Genomic DNA, 15,914 nt, shown 5'->3' with positions numbered 1-15,914 from the left:
TTATATGCTGCATATTTTAAATTAGAAATGTCAAGTCCTGTTGAGTTTTACAACTGCTGAAAATAAAAGTTCTAAACCAATCTGTAGAGTTTAGAAGTAAATTGTATGACTATTTTACTAATGCTTAAATATTTCTAAAAAATTAGCTATCTCCAGTAGTATTTATACCTTCCCCTCTAAGAAAAGAAATTTTATGTAGTTATTATTCTGAGATAGATTTCTTGTTGTTTCCACATAATCTTCTTAGACTAAGACTTAGGCTAGCTGAAAAATGCCTCTTAGTTCAGATAACATTTTTTCTTTTTACTGGTAGTTTTTATAGTATAAGCCAGCAGTTCTGAAATATGTTTAAAAATGTGTTTAAAATAAGGTATGTTATTTACTTTATATAAGCAACAGTTCAATAATTCAAATCCTATATTTATCTTCTCAGAGTAAAAGGCAGATTTATGCAAACACATTTAACAAACAATAGTGGATTTCAACATCTTTGACTCATTTTCAAGAGAGATTCCATGTAATTCAAAGACAAAATTTTTAATATGAAATACTTTCCTTAACAACTCATATGTACTCATCTAAAGAGTATGTTTGCCATTTTCATGTCTTTTTACATAAATATTAGGAATGGTTAAGTAGAATTTGGAAAGACTTTACTTTTCTCATATGCTTTGGCTTAAATGAAATGGAAACTCACAGGATCTGTGTTTTTGGAGAGGAGCAGAGCGACAGTGAGGGAATGTAGAACTTGGAGGGAAGGGACCATTTAGTAAGAGACGCAAAGGGGCTCTCTCGGGAAGAGAAGTGATCTTAACTTTACTCCCAAATTGAAAAAACAAGTTCTCTTACAGAAAATGTTCAATTACTCAAATAATTAACAAATAATGAAACTAGGAAATTCATTTTTATTTTTCCGAGAGCAGAAGAATATTATCTTGGCTATTCAAATGCATTCGGCAAATATTTAGGTTCTTTGTTCCCTATGTGTCCAATATTTTAATCTTTAGATTTTACTAATGCTAAAGGTCTTACTTGTAATTTAATAAAATATTCTATTTAGTTTAGAAATGTGAATAATATTTTATCAAAACACAGAGCTTATTAATGGTATAATAATTTCTTAATAATTTATCAAATGTGGTACATTGAGCACTGTCCTAAATGCTTTTATGCATTAACTGAAGAACTGTTATATGTAGTAATCTGTGCCCCACTGTCAAATTCTCCCTCTAGGACTGTGACACTCATTTACACTATTGTCAGGAGTATGGATTTTGACGGAACACTGTCAAGTCTGTCTCCAGGAATTGCCCATGGCCAAATAAAGCAGCCCTGTGTCCACGGGGGACATCTCTGAAGGGTCATGGACGACCCCAGATTCAGAGGTCCCGTATATTAGTATTTCTGCTGTTTGATTAATTCTGGTATTTATGCTGCACTTGTATTTCTATTGTTTGATAAAAAAATCCTGTATTTATGTTGCTTGATTTTTTTCTGTATCAATGAATAATCATAATGAAAAATCAATCTGGAAGAAATTTTTAACCTCTAGAGTCTTATGGGCACAGAAATTTTTGCCCACATTTTTATCACAGTGAAAAAATATGATGATCAACAAAGCATTTTCAGGAATAAAAACATTTACACTAACAAAACTCAAAGGGAGAAATGGAGTGAAATTTACATTCAAGAAAGAAAAGTCATGTAAAACAGCCAACTGTCACTTGAGCTTGTTCATGTGTACCTTTCCATGGCTGATCCAAGTTATAAAATCATTACAATTTTTAGATTTCATTAGGTAAATTTACAAACGTATCTAAATTCTAGTTGACTCATTTTTAAAACTCCAATATTTGTTGATCTGGAAATTATACTCTTTACAACTATATCAACTTATGACAAAATTTTTTAGTGGCCACCTAACATTGTGTGAAAGGATATATGGTTTTTCAAAATTCTTCTGGGTGTTAAGTAGGCAAAAATTTCCACTAAACTAGATGACCCAAACTGTCTTTTGACTATAAATTCGGTGATGCTTTCTTATCTTGTTTTCTAGAGATAGTCAATCTATTTAAGTCTTTTGTGGTGATCACGCATCCGTGGTGAAAAAAGAATTATTAGCAATGGAGGAGGAAACATCACCAGAAAAACAAAAGCAGGAGATAATTTGGGCTGGCATAAGCTTTGAAAGAAGTACAGTAAACTAAAAAAAGAAAGGGGGGGATTACAAATGTCCTTCTCTGCTCACAAACCACATGTCCTCATCAGGACAGGTGATGCCCACATCTCAAGCCTTAGACTCACATCTCCTTGCTGTTGGTCTCACTGAAGGAAAAGGAGACAGAAGGATTTCTGCTTTCCTCCGCCGCCCTCTGATGACTGCCGTGAATGACTGAGAAATGCTTTCCAGGAGTGGGAAGCTCTCAGTCCAGTGGATAAATCCGTAAGAGCCTGCATAATGTAACCCTCAGGTATCCAAGCATCTATGTGATGCTCATGAAAACAGACAAGCTGGCTTCCAGGGTCCTCATAACCGACCTGCTTAGAAAAACATACCTTAGCTGTAGGCAAAACATGAGGTTGCTTCAGGAATCTTACTGCCCTTCTTAATACTCAAGCTTGTACGTTTGTGGTACTAATCTGTTCTCCTTAATTACACTGAAATTATTATCAGAATAAAAATCCATGATTTTTCATATGTCTTTAAAAAGAAGTATTTCAATTGCCTCTGACATTTCAGATGAGACCTTTATAATGTAAATATAACTGCGTGAGATATTCCCTGAATATATATTTAATGACTGAGAAAAAATAAATTTCTTCCCATGAAATGGGGAGTCACCAGAAGCAAGGATGGAATGGAATTATAGTCAGGGATAAAGTAAGAGGCAGAGAAGAAAGGGGACCAAAAAATAATTCTATTCCTCTGCAGGACTATTGGAGTCAGGGCTTCGGGTGTCTTCCCAGTCATTCTGTGGTCCTACTCGAAGAATGGCTTTCTTCCCCGGCAGGAAGCATCCTTGTGGATTGGGACTTATTCCCTTTGCACATTTCAGGAAATCCACTCCCTGCTAGCAGAGGGGCAGTGACATACTGACAAATTGGCAGGACTGTAGAATTCCATGGATTAACTGTTATATGTGGCACTAAACACTTAAAACATAATCACTAGACTATTTACAGACCTTATGGATTTCCTACACTTTCAATCTACAATAAATATCTCTGTCCACCCTGGCTCTGTAATTTTGTAAGCGCAAATATTAAAGACAAACAGACATTATGTTTTTCTTCCTTCTCCTCTTCCAGCTGGAATCATTGCAGGAGTTTTACTCATATGCCAACACTTAAATCAGCAGCTTTATCTTGTTGAGAGAGAAGCATAACGAGAATTGCATCCAGAATAATGGGAAGAGCAATGATTCCTACTTAATTATTATAATGACGTTCTTAAATTAAGAGCTAGTCATTATGTGCATGCACGAAAAGCTGAAAAGACAGGTGGGATCTGACAGGTTTGTAGAAGTACCATCCATCTCTGGAAGAGAGACGTCTTCCATTCTATAGGAAAAGATGGAAAGTGTCCAGCTTATCCAAGCTGATCTAGAAACAAACATTAGCATTTAGAACAAACCCATTGCAAAAACAGTGGTATATATGACCAATATGAAAGCGTTAATGAAATTAGATAGCTGATCATCAAAGCACAGGGGAAATTAATAAATTAACAGTGATAAAAATGTCCTATTTACTCCTTAACTCTTTTACCAAAATAAAAATGAATTCAATTGTAGATGTTTCCAAAAATTCAAAAAGCAAGCCCTTACATTAACTGAGTGAAGATATTACTACAAACCAATTGAAATGTGGTCTGGATTCATTAAGGAGTTTCTGTTTAGAACGGAGGGGGGATGGGACCATGTATTGAACACAGTCAGAACTTACCTTTGCTAAGGCCAGATTTGAATGTGTTGTTTTATTGGGGAAGGTCAGAAGACATGAACTTTCCTCACTCTCTATTAGAAAGTCCACATCTGACCTTGCTTTGAAAGGGATGCTGATGGCTTTAGCAAGGCCTTTAAAAAAATAGTTTTATCACAGGTATTCAAAACTACTAAAGATTCATCTCTATACAAGATTTTCCACTTTTTCTAGCAAACATGAATTATAGTTATAACACTTTCCAAAAATTAATTATACTAGTAGATATGGCCATAAATAACTCCAGGTCATAGAGTTGGATACACAACACATAAGATTTTGTTGTTCATTTTTCTTGTTAAATTGCTGCAATTAATGATAAATTACTAATGTACTAAATAATGAGCTAGAATGATTTTTCTAAAGTGGAATCTTCAGTCTGTTCAAGTTTTCCAGATAGCACGTTGTGCAAGTGAAATACAAGCGTCCTGGAAATACTATTATGTAAATTTTCACCATTACTGGCAAGTCTTAAGCAAAGCAAATTTCAATGAGAACTCATTCTTACAAACTGACTTAAAATGATCACATACAAAATACCACACTTTGTTTTTTTCACATTCTTCCTCTGCCAAATACACAATATCAACACCCAAACTGGTTACTCATTGGCAATGCAAAAATATAAGACTGACCTTGGTGATAGGAGGAACGGATTTGTCCTTCTCCTCCACCACCAATCTGAGGAAGGCTTTGTCTGTCTTCACATACCTACCGCCTCTCCGTGGAGAATTCCTTTATCACTCTTATCTAAGAAGACCTCATTTTCAAGCTCCTTTTTCCATGCCATACAATTAACACTTCTTTATACAGTAGCTAATGTACCAATTATTTTTACCTAGTAATTTAACACTTGATAATGAACTATTTTGTTCTCTAATGTTTTTGAATATGCTACTTATCCCCGCCAATCATATTATAAAGATTAAGTCCAGATTCCAAACTGCCTGAGATCCAATCTTGGGTCTTTCCTTAAAAGCATTGGTAACCTTGGGAAAATCACTTAGACATTTTTCTGCCTCAGTTTTCTTCATGCAAAGTGGGAACAATGATAAACAGTACAGCTTATAGGCTGTTGTGAGGATTAAATAATAAATGTACAAAAAATATGTAGGACAGTTTCTTTTTTTTATCTTATTCAAGTATTGTTGATTTACAATGTTATGTTCATTTCTGCTGTATGGAAAAGTGATTCAGTTATACATATGTATACATTCTTTTTCATTTTCTTTTCCATTATGGTTTATAATAAGATATTGAACATAGTTCCCTGTGCTATACAGTAGGACCTTGTTGTTTATCCATCCTATATATAATAATTTGCATCTGCTAATCCCAAACTCCCAATCCTTCCCTCCCCCACCCCTTCCCACTTGGCAACCACAAGTCTGTTCTCCATGTCTGTGAGTCTGTTTCTGTTTCATAGATAAGTCCATTTGTGTTACATTTTAGATTCTATATATAAATGATATCACATGGTATTTATCTGTCTCTTTCTGACTTACTTCACTTAGTTGGATCATCTCTAGGTCTATCCATGTTGCTGCAAATGGTATTATTTCATTCTTTTTAATGGCTGAGTAGTATTCCATTGTATATATGTACCACATCTTCTTTATCCATTCTCCCGTTGATGGACATTTAGGTGGTTTCCACGTGTAGGACAGTTTCTGATATGTGTGTTATATAATGTTCCCTATCATCATTAGTATTTTATTGTTATTGTTATTGGTACCCTTAATTCCAGGGGCTTCATATCATATCTTTCGCATCATGCCTTGCACAGTGTTGGTCATAGGAGTACTCTGTAAATTTTGATGACTGAATAGTAAGACTAGAAGGCAGAAGAAAATCCATAGACCAATGTATAGTGTCTGCATATGCATGAGTTTGGGTGTGACTAATGATGAAACCGTCACTGCATTTGAATAACTGAGTAGGTCTATGTAGCCATAAAGCATAATTGTGAGATGCTGATGGAACAGTGACAGAGATATACATTCATAACACATCAGTCAAAAACTGATGTGGCTTTTAATGCAAAGCTTTTCTGAAGTTCATGGTGATATGAAATGGAAGCAGACATTTTGAAATAAGCTCATGGTAGCTCTACGGATAACATAAATGTAGCAACTATGGGAAAAATGTCTAATTTTTAGTTCCACTATTCATCTAGATAAATTCAACCTCATCATCTTTGAAAACTGAAGGGCAGATTTAAAAATTGGAAAGAGTTAAATAAATTAGATTCATTCATGTAGTAGAATATGACATACCAGTGAAAACATGATTGTAGAAAATATTGAATTTATGGAAAATTGTTCATTATGTATTGTTAAGAGAGAAAAGATCAGTATGATTGGAGTTTTTTTTTTTTTTTTTTTTCCCAGTATGCGGGCCTCTCACTATTGTGGCCTCTCCCATTGCGGAGCACAGGCTCCGGACGCGCAGGCTCAGCAGCCATGGCTCACGAGCCCAGCCGCTCAGCGGCACGTGGGATCCTCCCAGACCGGGGCTCGAACCCGCGTCCCCTGCATCGGCAGGCGGACTCTCAACCACTGCGCCACCAGGGAAGCCCTGATTGAAGTTTTGAGGAGAAGGAGGGTGAGAAAAAGGAAGAGAAGGAGGAGAGGAATTTGCTTTCCTCTAAGTTGAGTTTTAAACTGAAATATTTCTGAATGAAGAGTCAGTCTAGTCTTTTTACGGAGCTCAATCCATGAGTGGGCTCATTATTACTGAGAAGGAAGAGGTAAGAACATCTGAGCAAAATAAATGTCACTTATAGAACAACTGCTCTTTATTTAAAAATAGAGCAGAAGGCTGTGATGCTACACTTAGCTTGGAAATATCATATACCTATTTCTTTGTTCAGAAAAAACCAGATAAAGATGATTACTTGGAAATAAACTTAGGAGGTAGGCAGTCTTAGGATAAGCAGAGCAGAGGGAAGAATAATAAAGGCAAATAAAAACCTGTGTCTGTAATATTTAACTCAATTTTATTTTTAATTTAAATTTAACTTAAAATTCTACTGAAAAAGAAGTAATTGTATAATCTGTATATAGACCCAGAAAACTTTCTTATTTCATTAAAAACAACAACAACAGAAAAACAAACAGCAAAATAAGCCATACATGCAGTTCTTAATTTGTTCCAAGGGAACTTTTTCTTAGAAAAACACAGAGTACATCTGGAATGACTTGTATGTATTTCCATCATTATGAAGACCTATTTTGGATTATAAATTATAGTTAATAATTTTTATTTCATTAGTCATATTTAATCTTTTCTAATCAAACACTTTATTTGGTTATGCACACAGGTCGGGAGGGGTGTGGTATCAAGATTCCTATCAGGAGATAATTTAGGTTTTAAACCAGTGAGACGTCCTGGCAAAAAGGGAAATTCAAATTCGAACCAAATTTAAGCAATAAAAACCCCAGGAGCACGTGGTCAACACTGACTCTATCTTGACTGAATGGTTATAGATATCTTCATTCATATGTCAGAATGACTAATATGTTGATACAATTACAGTTAATCATTATTATAGTCAGTTAGTATGAAACCATATTTATTATAAGGATATATGCTGATAATACACATGTATTTTTACTAATGCTTATAACGACCTTTCCACATAGAGAGATGATTCTCTCCAATTCACAGATTTAGGTCCTTATACCAATTCACTAACAAAATAAGTATCTTCACGAACTGAATCAAAAACTCAGGTGCTCTGGCCATTTTCAGTTTCCTATAGAAAACAGATTTCATGGTGCCATTCCAAATCTCTATTATATATATGTGTGTGGCTCATACAAACTAGCAATTTTTAGTTACAGGTTAAATCGGATCATGAAAAAGTAAAACTTTTATGCAAAGAAAACAGCAAACACACAGTAGCTGCATCTATATGTGCTTGCATCATTTTCTGAGGTGTATCAATCTCATGTTACTGGTTAGAATTCATCCCCAAAGCATCACAGCCCAATGCATGTTTTTACTGCTCACTTAGCCAGGAAATACTGTCAGTAGTGAACCTGACTGAATTTAAGATTATAAGGTGATAGTAGCGGTGAATAGCATTTTCTGAATGGAAGGTCATAGATAAATCAGAAAAAGGTGGAGGAGAAGAAAGCAAATATTTAAGGACATTACATTTTGGGAACAGATTGGCTAATATGGAGAAAAGAAGAAGGCCAGCAGTGAAATATGGGAGAAATAAGAAAGAACTCTTTGACATATCCACTGATTTTTTTCACAAAGACTTATCTTGTTCGACTTTGACCAAATATAAAATGTAAAGTTCATTTAGATGTTGTTGATGGAGGGAGGATCTAGAGATTGTTACTCTGACAAAAACATTGAGTAAAAATTAGATGCCATAGAAAGATGAGTTGGTTAGACAAGATGAGGAGACATCTGCGTTGTGCAAGAGCTTTGAGTAAGAGACAGAGGAGACAGAGGTGGAAAAGTCTTGCAGGTGATTTGATTTGAGAATTCTGATAATACGCTTTATTTAAAAAAATTATTTATTGTTTGCTTTTTAATTTTATTATTGTAATTCAAATATAACCTAATTTTTCTTACCAAATGAGTTATAACTTAAGACCATGGTTACTACCACTACTATTACTACTACTACTTTTATAAAGCAGAAAAGGGAAGAAATCATGTTATTAATTTTGCCTCATGTATAATTATCATATAGGATGTTTACAAACTTCCTAAAAAAGCATGTAGAAATCATTGTAATGGGGATATAATATGAAGCTAACTTTCCCTTTCTGGGAAATATTATCAGCAACGATGTCCACTTCCTTCTCCCATTTATGATAAATTAGTTGCCATGAGAACTAGTTTCTCTGTGGCTAGGAGTTTTTCTTCTCGCTGAAATTTTAAAATAGAAAATAAGTAAAGAAAATAAGTCGTATTATTTTAAAAACCTTATTAGAAAAAAACCCCCAAATTAATCCTTATGACTATAGAACAACTTAAACTACATTACCCAGGGCAATTTTCAATAGCTTCCTAAGCTGTTTCCTGCCTCCTATCTTATTTCTCTCACTGGTAATCCTCATTGTACAAAACAACTTTATCTTAAAGTGTTGGGGGCTTCCCTGGTGGCGCAGTGGTTAAGAATCTGCCTGCCAATGCAGGGGACATGGGTTCGAGCCCTGGTCCGGGAAGATCCCTCATGCCGCGGAGCAACTAAGCCTGTGCGCCACAACTACTGAACCTCTGCGCGCGCTAGAGCCCACGAGCCACGGCTGCTGAAGCCCACGTGCCACAACTAGTGAAGCCCCTGCGCCTAGAGCTGGTGCTCTGCAACAAGAGAAGCCACTGCAATGAGAAGCCAGCGCACTGCAACGAAGAGTAGTCCCCGCTCACCGCAACTATAGAGAGCTCTCTAAATAGTATCATCGTCCTCACAACCTGTACTTGGCATCATGTGGTGTCACCCTCACAAAGTGACTGAAAAGCTGTCAGTAAATGGAAACCTTGCAAAGGTCTAGGCAGAGTTGAGGGAAGCAAACAAGAGATGTAGAAACATGCAGAGGCTAAGAAGTTATCACCACCCTCGGACCTAATGGTGGTTTGCTGCAGCCCAGAAACAGGCTCCTGTAGAAAAGGGTCATTAGATAAGAGTTGTGCCCTCTGTCACTCGGACCTCCAAACCCACTGAGCCCTGCATCATGGGAATGGGATGCAACATTTTTCAAGTGGTTTATAAGGTACATGTAGCAGGAAGGGGTCCTCTCCCACCGCCATCGTTCCCTTTGTTTCAAGACCTGTTCCGTTCAGGTGTGATGGAGGCAGCATCAAACACCACCTGCTGGTTTAAAGGGTACACTGCACCCTTCTGGGATTGCAACAGTGAAGAGGCTGCCCAGCTGGTGACACAGCTGTCTCCAATAGGAAGGCTCCACTGTGTTAGGAGTCTAGGGATGGGACACGCACTAAGACCACTGAGTTTATATTTGTCTCTCTCTCTCTCTCTCTCTCTCTCTCTCTCTCTCTCTCTCTCTGTTTATTTACACATGATTTTCTGGGCTCGCTGGAAATTCTGCAGATCTGGAGTGGGACGAGCTGATCTCGGCTGGGCAGGCTCCTTCATCCATGGGTGAACGGGCTAGGAGCTGGCTGGTCTAGTGTGGGTTCAGCTGAGCCAACTCAGTTCTCCTGCACCTGTTCCATCCTCCAGGGGCTGGTCCAGAACATTCTCTCGGCAGTGTCTGGGCTCCAAGAAACAGTGTGAACACACATGCACTTTTCCAAGCCTCTTCCTGCAGCACATGTGCTGCTGTCCACAGACAAAAGCAAGTCTATGGCCAGGCCCAGAGTCTATGGGAAGAAGTTAACCATAGGAATGGATACAGGGAGGAAAAGAAAATTAAGACTCTCAGTGCAATCTATCTTAGGTATGTTGGCCTCAAAAAATAAGCTTGGAAGTGTCCCTTTTAAAAAATATCCTCTGGGTGAGGTTTTTTTTTCTGTGTGTGTGTGTGGTACTCAGGCCTCTCACCGTTGTGGCCTCTCCCGTTGCAGAGCACAGGCTCCGGACGCGCAGGCTCAGCGGCCATGGCTCACGGGCCCAGCCGCTCCGCGCATGTGGGATCCTCCCGGATCGGGGCACGAACCTGTGTCCCCTACATCGGCAGGTGGACTCTCAACCACTGCGCCACCAGGGAAGCCCTGGGTGAGTTTATTGAATAGTTATCATCTGTTTCTTACGGTGAAGGTATTTAAGTCTGGGGCTTTCACTTCTGGACTGTTTTCAATAACATTTAATTAATTAAGGAATCAATTCATTTCATAGACAAGAAATAATTTTAAGTTTTTATTTCTAGTCTCAGTTTTGATACATTTTTATTTTTAAATAAAAGTCATGTATTTTTCAAGTATTTGTCATAACGTTATCTTTTTAAATGTCAGATTTGTAGTGATAAGCCCTGTATCATTCTTATATATTTAATTTATATTTTCTGTGTCATTACTAGATCAATGTTGCTAAGATTATATCAATACATAAAATTTTCTATCTTAGCCACTTTTAAGTGCAGCGTTTAATGGCATTAAGTACATTCATATTTCTTTGTAACCATCACCACCATCCACCTCCAAAACGTTTTTCATCCTGCAAAACTGAAACTCTGTAACCATTAAGGAAGAACTTCCCATCCTTTCTTCCCACATTCCCTGGCAACCAACACTCTTCTTCTGTCTCAATGAGTTTCACTGCTCTTTATAGCTCATATAAGTGGAGTCACACAATATTTTCTTTTTGTGACTGGTTTATTTCACTTAGCATAATGTCCTTAAGGTTCACCCATGTTATAGCATATGACAGAATTTCCTTCATTTTAAAGGATGAATAATGTCCCATAGTGTATGGGACTTAATCTATTTTATTAACCTTTTCTTATTTGATTTTTGGGGAGGTAATGCCTAAGAAATATAAAAGTGTGAGAAATTAGAACTGGGAAGGAAAACCACTAGATTGTGATGGAGATCAGATATCTTTGAAATTAAGGTTAAAAACTAACAGTAACATGATACATGTAAATACAGCTATCTGAGGAGGAAGGGTGTGTAAGAAAGTTAAAGTTAATCCCAAGGAGAAAATGTTGATAAATGAGAATGTTGAATCCGGAGAAGCATAGACTTGGGAAGACATTCTGTCTTCAAAAAATTGGAAGGCTGTCATAGAGAAAAGGGCTTTCTTTTCTTCTGGGCTTTCCCAAGAGGTCAGAGTAGGTAGGATTTACTGGTGGAAGTTATAGGGAGATGGATTTCAATTTTATCTAAAGAAGACCATCATTTCTGCCCCCAGCAGAGATGCTTCAGCTTAAAGTGTTCAAACTGAAGCTGGATCCTTGCTTAGTGGAGTTATAGAGCAGTGGTTCAGAGTGTGGTATCCCTGAGAGCTTCTGAGGATTCCATGTGGTCAAAAATATTTTTCTAATTACACTAAGACATCAATGCCTTTTGCACTGCCATTGTCATTGATGGTGCAAAAGCAATGGTAGATAAAACTGCTGATGGCTTAACATGAATCAAAACAGTGGCACAAAACTCTACTAGACATCAATTGTCTTTCTTGCCATTGGCATAATAAAAGAAAACAAGTGTTGGCTTCACTGAAGATGGTCCTTCTTGTAGCAGTATAACATATTAATTTTATGAAATCTTGACCCTTAGTACACATCTTTTAAACATTTTGTGTAATGAAATGAGAAGTATGCCTAATTCATTTCCGGATACCAAAGTGTCATGATTATCTTGAGGAAGAGTATGTGTCTGATTGAGTTGTGGGCTCAAATAGCCACTTTTTCATGGAAGAATTGTGTTTATTTATTTTTTTTCTCTCAAGAATGACTGACAGAAAATCTCTGGTAATTCAGACTTGGGTTTCTAGGAGACATTTTCTCAAACTAAATAAGCGGATTCATCACTTTAAAGAAACCAACTGACACTATTTGTTGCCAATAAATTTTCAGCTTTCAAATGATAGAATTTGGAAAACTTGTGTCCATCATGGTGATCTTGCAACTTTCTAGTATTTAATACTTTCCTGATGAGCTCATGGTGATAGTATAATTGTGAACTTTTGATATTATATATATTGAGATATATCAATATTTGAAAGAACTGAATAGCTCAAGTGATATTTTCCAAATAACAATTGCATGATGTTATGACATTATGCATAGGTAAAAGATCTGTTCAAAAGTATAAGATAAACTCATGGATATTAATGTAAAAAGCTTATTGATAAGATTTCTGATTCTACATTACAGCTTTCACATAGAAACTTATAAGAAACTCCCATTTGTCCAATTTGGGTATGGTATTAAAAAATGTAACAATGACCTGAAAAGGCTATTGCAGTATTCCTCCCTTTTCCAGATATGTATTTTGTATGAGGCTGAATTTTTTAATATACTTTATCCATGAAACATATTTCAACACAATGAATGCAAATGCAGGCATTCAGATATTCAGAATTCAGAAACTCCAACTATGGCATCTCTAATATTTATATCTATTAATTTAATATCTCTAATAGTTTATTATCTATTAAGTCAGATAATAAAAATTTTCAAAAAGGTAAAATAATGTCTCTCTTCTCACTTTTTATTTCAGTTTAGACTGTATAGTTACTCTTCTTCAAAAATATGTCAACAGAGTATGGGTTTATTATTATTATTTTATTTTATTTATTTATTTTTTTTGCAGTACGGGGGCCTCTCACTGTTGCGGCCTCTCCCTTTGCGGAGCACAGGCTCCGGACGCGCAGGCTCAGTGGCCATGGCTCACGGGCCCAGCCGCTCCGCGGCACGTGAGATCTTCCCGGACCGGGGCACGAACCCGTGTCGCCTGCATGGGTAGGCGGACTCTCAACCACTGAGCCACCAGGGAAGCCCTATTATTATTTTTAAATGAATTGATAGATATTAAAATTTTTATCAATTTTAATTTTGAGTATGCTAAAGATTTATAGATATAACCCACACAATCCAAAGGTCTTTGGGATTCTCTAAAATTCGTAAAACTGTAAAGGAATCCTGAGTCTAAGTTTCAGGACCATTGTTATAAAATATAGAGGTCAATAGGCCCCATGATATACTTAGTGGTTCAATCTGTCCTGAGGCACTATTAGTCTTTTTTGGTGAGAATATAATATTTGAATCCCAGTGTTGTCATTTTTACTCTGGAATATCTTATTCAGTTTTTTTCAACCCAAATGAAAGAAATCCCAAGTATTTGTGTGATAAGCCTATCGTTCTTCAAAATGATTGGCATAAAATTTTCCAAAATCCTTTAATTATGTGGACATGTTTTTATTTCAATAAAAAGTATTTTTCTTTCTGATACTTAATACAAACTGTTCACTTATATCATCAATACGTAAATACTGATATCACTCTAAAAAAGCACAGCAACTCTACGAAATCTCAACAAGCTGACTCATGCCAGGATGTGCTAGTCATGCTCTGATTGCTAATATTGTGACTGGAATAAAGATTTAAATAGTTTATGATTATATACAACAAAGGTAAGACAACTGTTGAAGTCTCTCCCTTAAACATAAAAAAAATTCATGGGGGTTTAAAATGTGAAGTACTTCTCGTGTTTCACTCTTTCACTTTGTTTTATGATTATCTGGAAGACTCGTTATATGTGAAAAATGACTGATTTTTCTTTCCCTTTGTCTTTCCAAATGGCAAAAGTCTGTTTATGTGCAGACTTTAAAAGTTAGAGTATCATGCTGTGATACTAATTTTTTTTCCCTTGCGAAACCACTTCTAATTAAAATTTTTAAAACATCCACTTATTAATCTAAACTTAAAATTTTTTTTTCTCATATTGTTATATACCAACCACACAGGTATATACCAAGTACACAGTTATACACTAACTACACCCTAATTGGAAATCTATATCCCTGAAAAGATACCAAATATCTCCACAACAGTATTGATCTAGTAATAACATTTAGTCTATAATTATGATTATTTAACAAAAATGCTTTTAAATATAGACGGTTACTCCAAAGATAGCAAAGAAACAAAATAGGTTTTTCTTCTTTCTAACATTCCAGTACAACCTTAGCATGTAATTTTGTATCCGAAGATGTGTGCTGTTACTTACAGGGTTGAGAAAATAAGAATCTTCAAATGGCTATTTTTCCATTTGTTTAAGCAAATATTTACTCACTGTCATCTAAGTGCCATTAACTTTGCAAGGTACTGACATACAGGGGCAACCAACTAAACTTATGTCTATTAAGTATACTGTTTTTGTGTCATGAAAGTCTAACCCTGAACAATGCCATTTGCCACTGTCAGTACAGGGCAGCTCCTGAATTGTATCTGCATTTAGTACTGATTCTCATTAATGGGTACAAGGAAGCATTCCCTCAAAATTATTTTAGTGTTCAAAAATTACACTGTCTTTACAATAATATTGTACTGTGGATATTTTATCACTTCTATTTTCAATATTGATCCATGTGGTTTATAAAAATACAGTCAAGGTCAATCCATTTTAGACACTTAATATTGTGATCTATTGGTCTGTTAGTTTCATGAAGGCAGACATCATATTTTTTAAAATTCCCTAAGTTGATAAATAATTTTTTCATTATTCCTGCGACATATGAGCTTTGTAATAGCATATACAATGGAAACTTCAAACCAGTACTTAAGAAAAATCTGAAATATCTCTAAATCACCTAAAGAAGTATAAAACTGAGAAACAATATCAGTTTGTTATGCCATTAGAAGCAATTTTAACAATCAGTACACTTGAAGTAATTTCCTGGCACTATTGGCTAAATGACTCAATTATTCCTCTCATTCCTGTACAGATCTATTACTGGGATCAGCATTTATAAGCAATGAGCAATGCGAAAAATACAGAAAGTAAGGAAGTAAATCTTAATGCTTTTAGGACAGACGCTGAGTCATACTGAACTTGAACTGAATAATGATTGTGATTTAGACTTGGGCCTCCCAATACGGTAGCCACTAGCTTCCTGTGACTCTGAGCACTTACAATGTGGCTAATCCTATTTGAGATCCACTTCAAATATAAAATACACACCAGATTTCAAGGACATAGTAGGAATAAAAGAATGCACCATATTTCATTCATAATTTTTATATTGATTGCACATTGAAGTGATATTTCTTGAATATATTGGTTTAAATAATAAATAGTAAAGTTAATATAGCCTGTTTTTATTTTTTTAATGTGGCTCCTAGACAATTTAAAATTACCTATGTGCCCTCATTTTATTTCTATTGGGCACATGGATATAGACAACTGAAAAGTGTAATGTGTGGATTAACAAAAATCCACACATCCATATTAAAGGGTTGCTGGTAAAACATGTCAGTAACATCTGGAGTTAATTTTTTAAA

At 35.8% G+C, this 15,914-nt stretch overlaps 1 long non-coding RNA gene across 1 annotated transcript in view; it reads left to right on the top strand.

Annotated features, from left to right (window-relative positions):
* LOC136793858 (uncharacterized) overlaps positions 1 to 15,914 on the top strand; it is a 186,350-nt gene that overhangs the window by 56,583 nt on the left and 113,853 nt on the right. The window contains exon 3 of the long non-coding RNA XR_010839877.1: positions 10,534 to 10,684. This is a non-coding gene — a long non-coding RNA (uncharacterized lncRNA). The remainder of the gene's footprint in view (positions 1 to 10,533; positions 10,685 to 15,914) is intronic.

Source organism: Kogia breviceps, chromosome 3 (genome assembly GCF_026419965.1).
Source record: "Kogia breviceps isolate mKogBre1 chromosome 3, mKogBre1 haplotype 1, whole genome shotgun sequence".
Lineage (NCBI taxonomy): Eukaryota > Metazoa > Chordata > Mammalia > Artiodactyla > Physeteridae > Kogia > Kogia breviceps.
The sequence above is the reverse complement of the archived record's forward strand: the minus strand, read 5'-3'. Positions and strand labels throughout refer to the sequence as shown.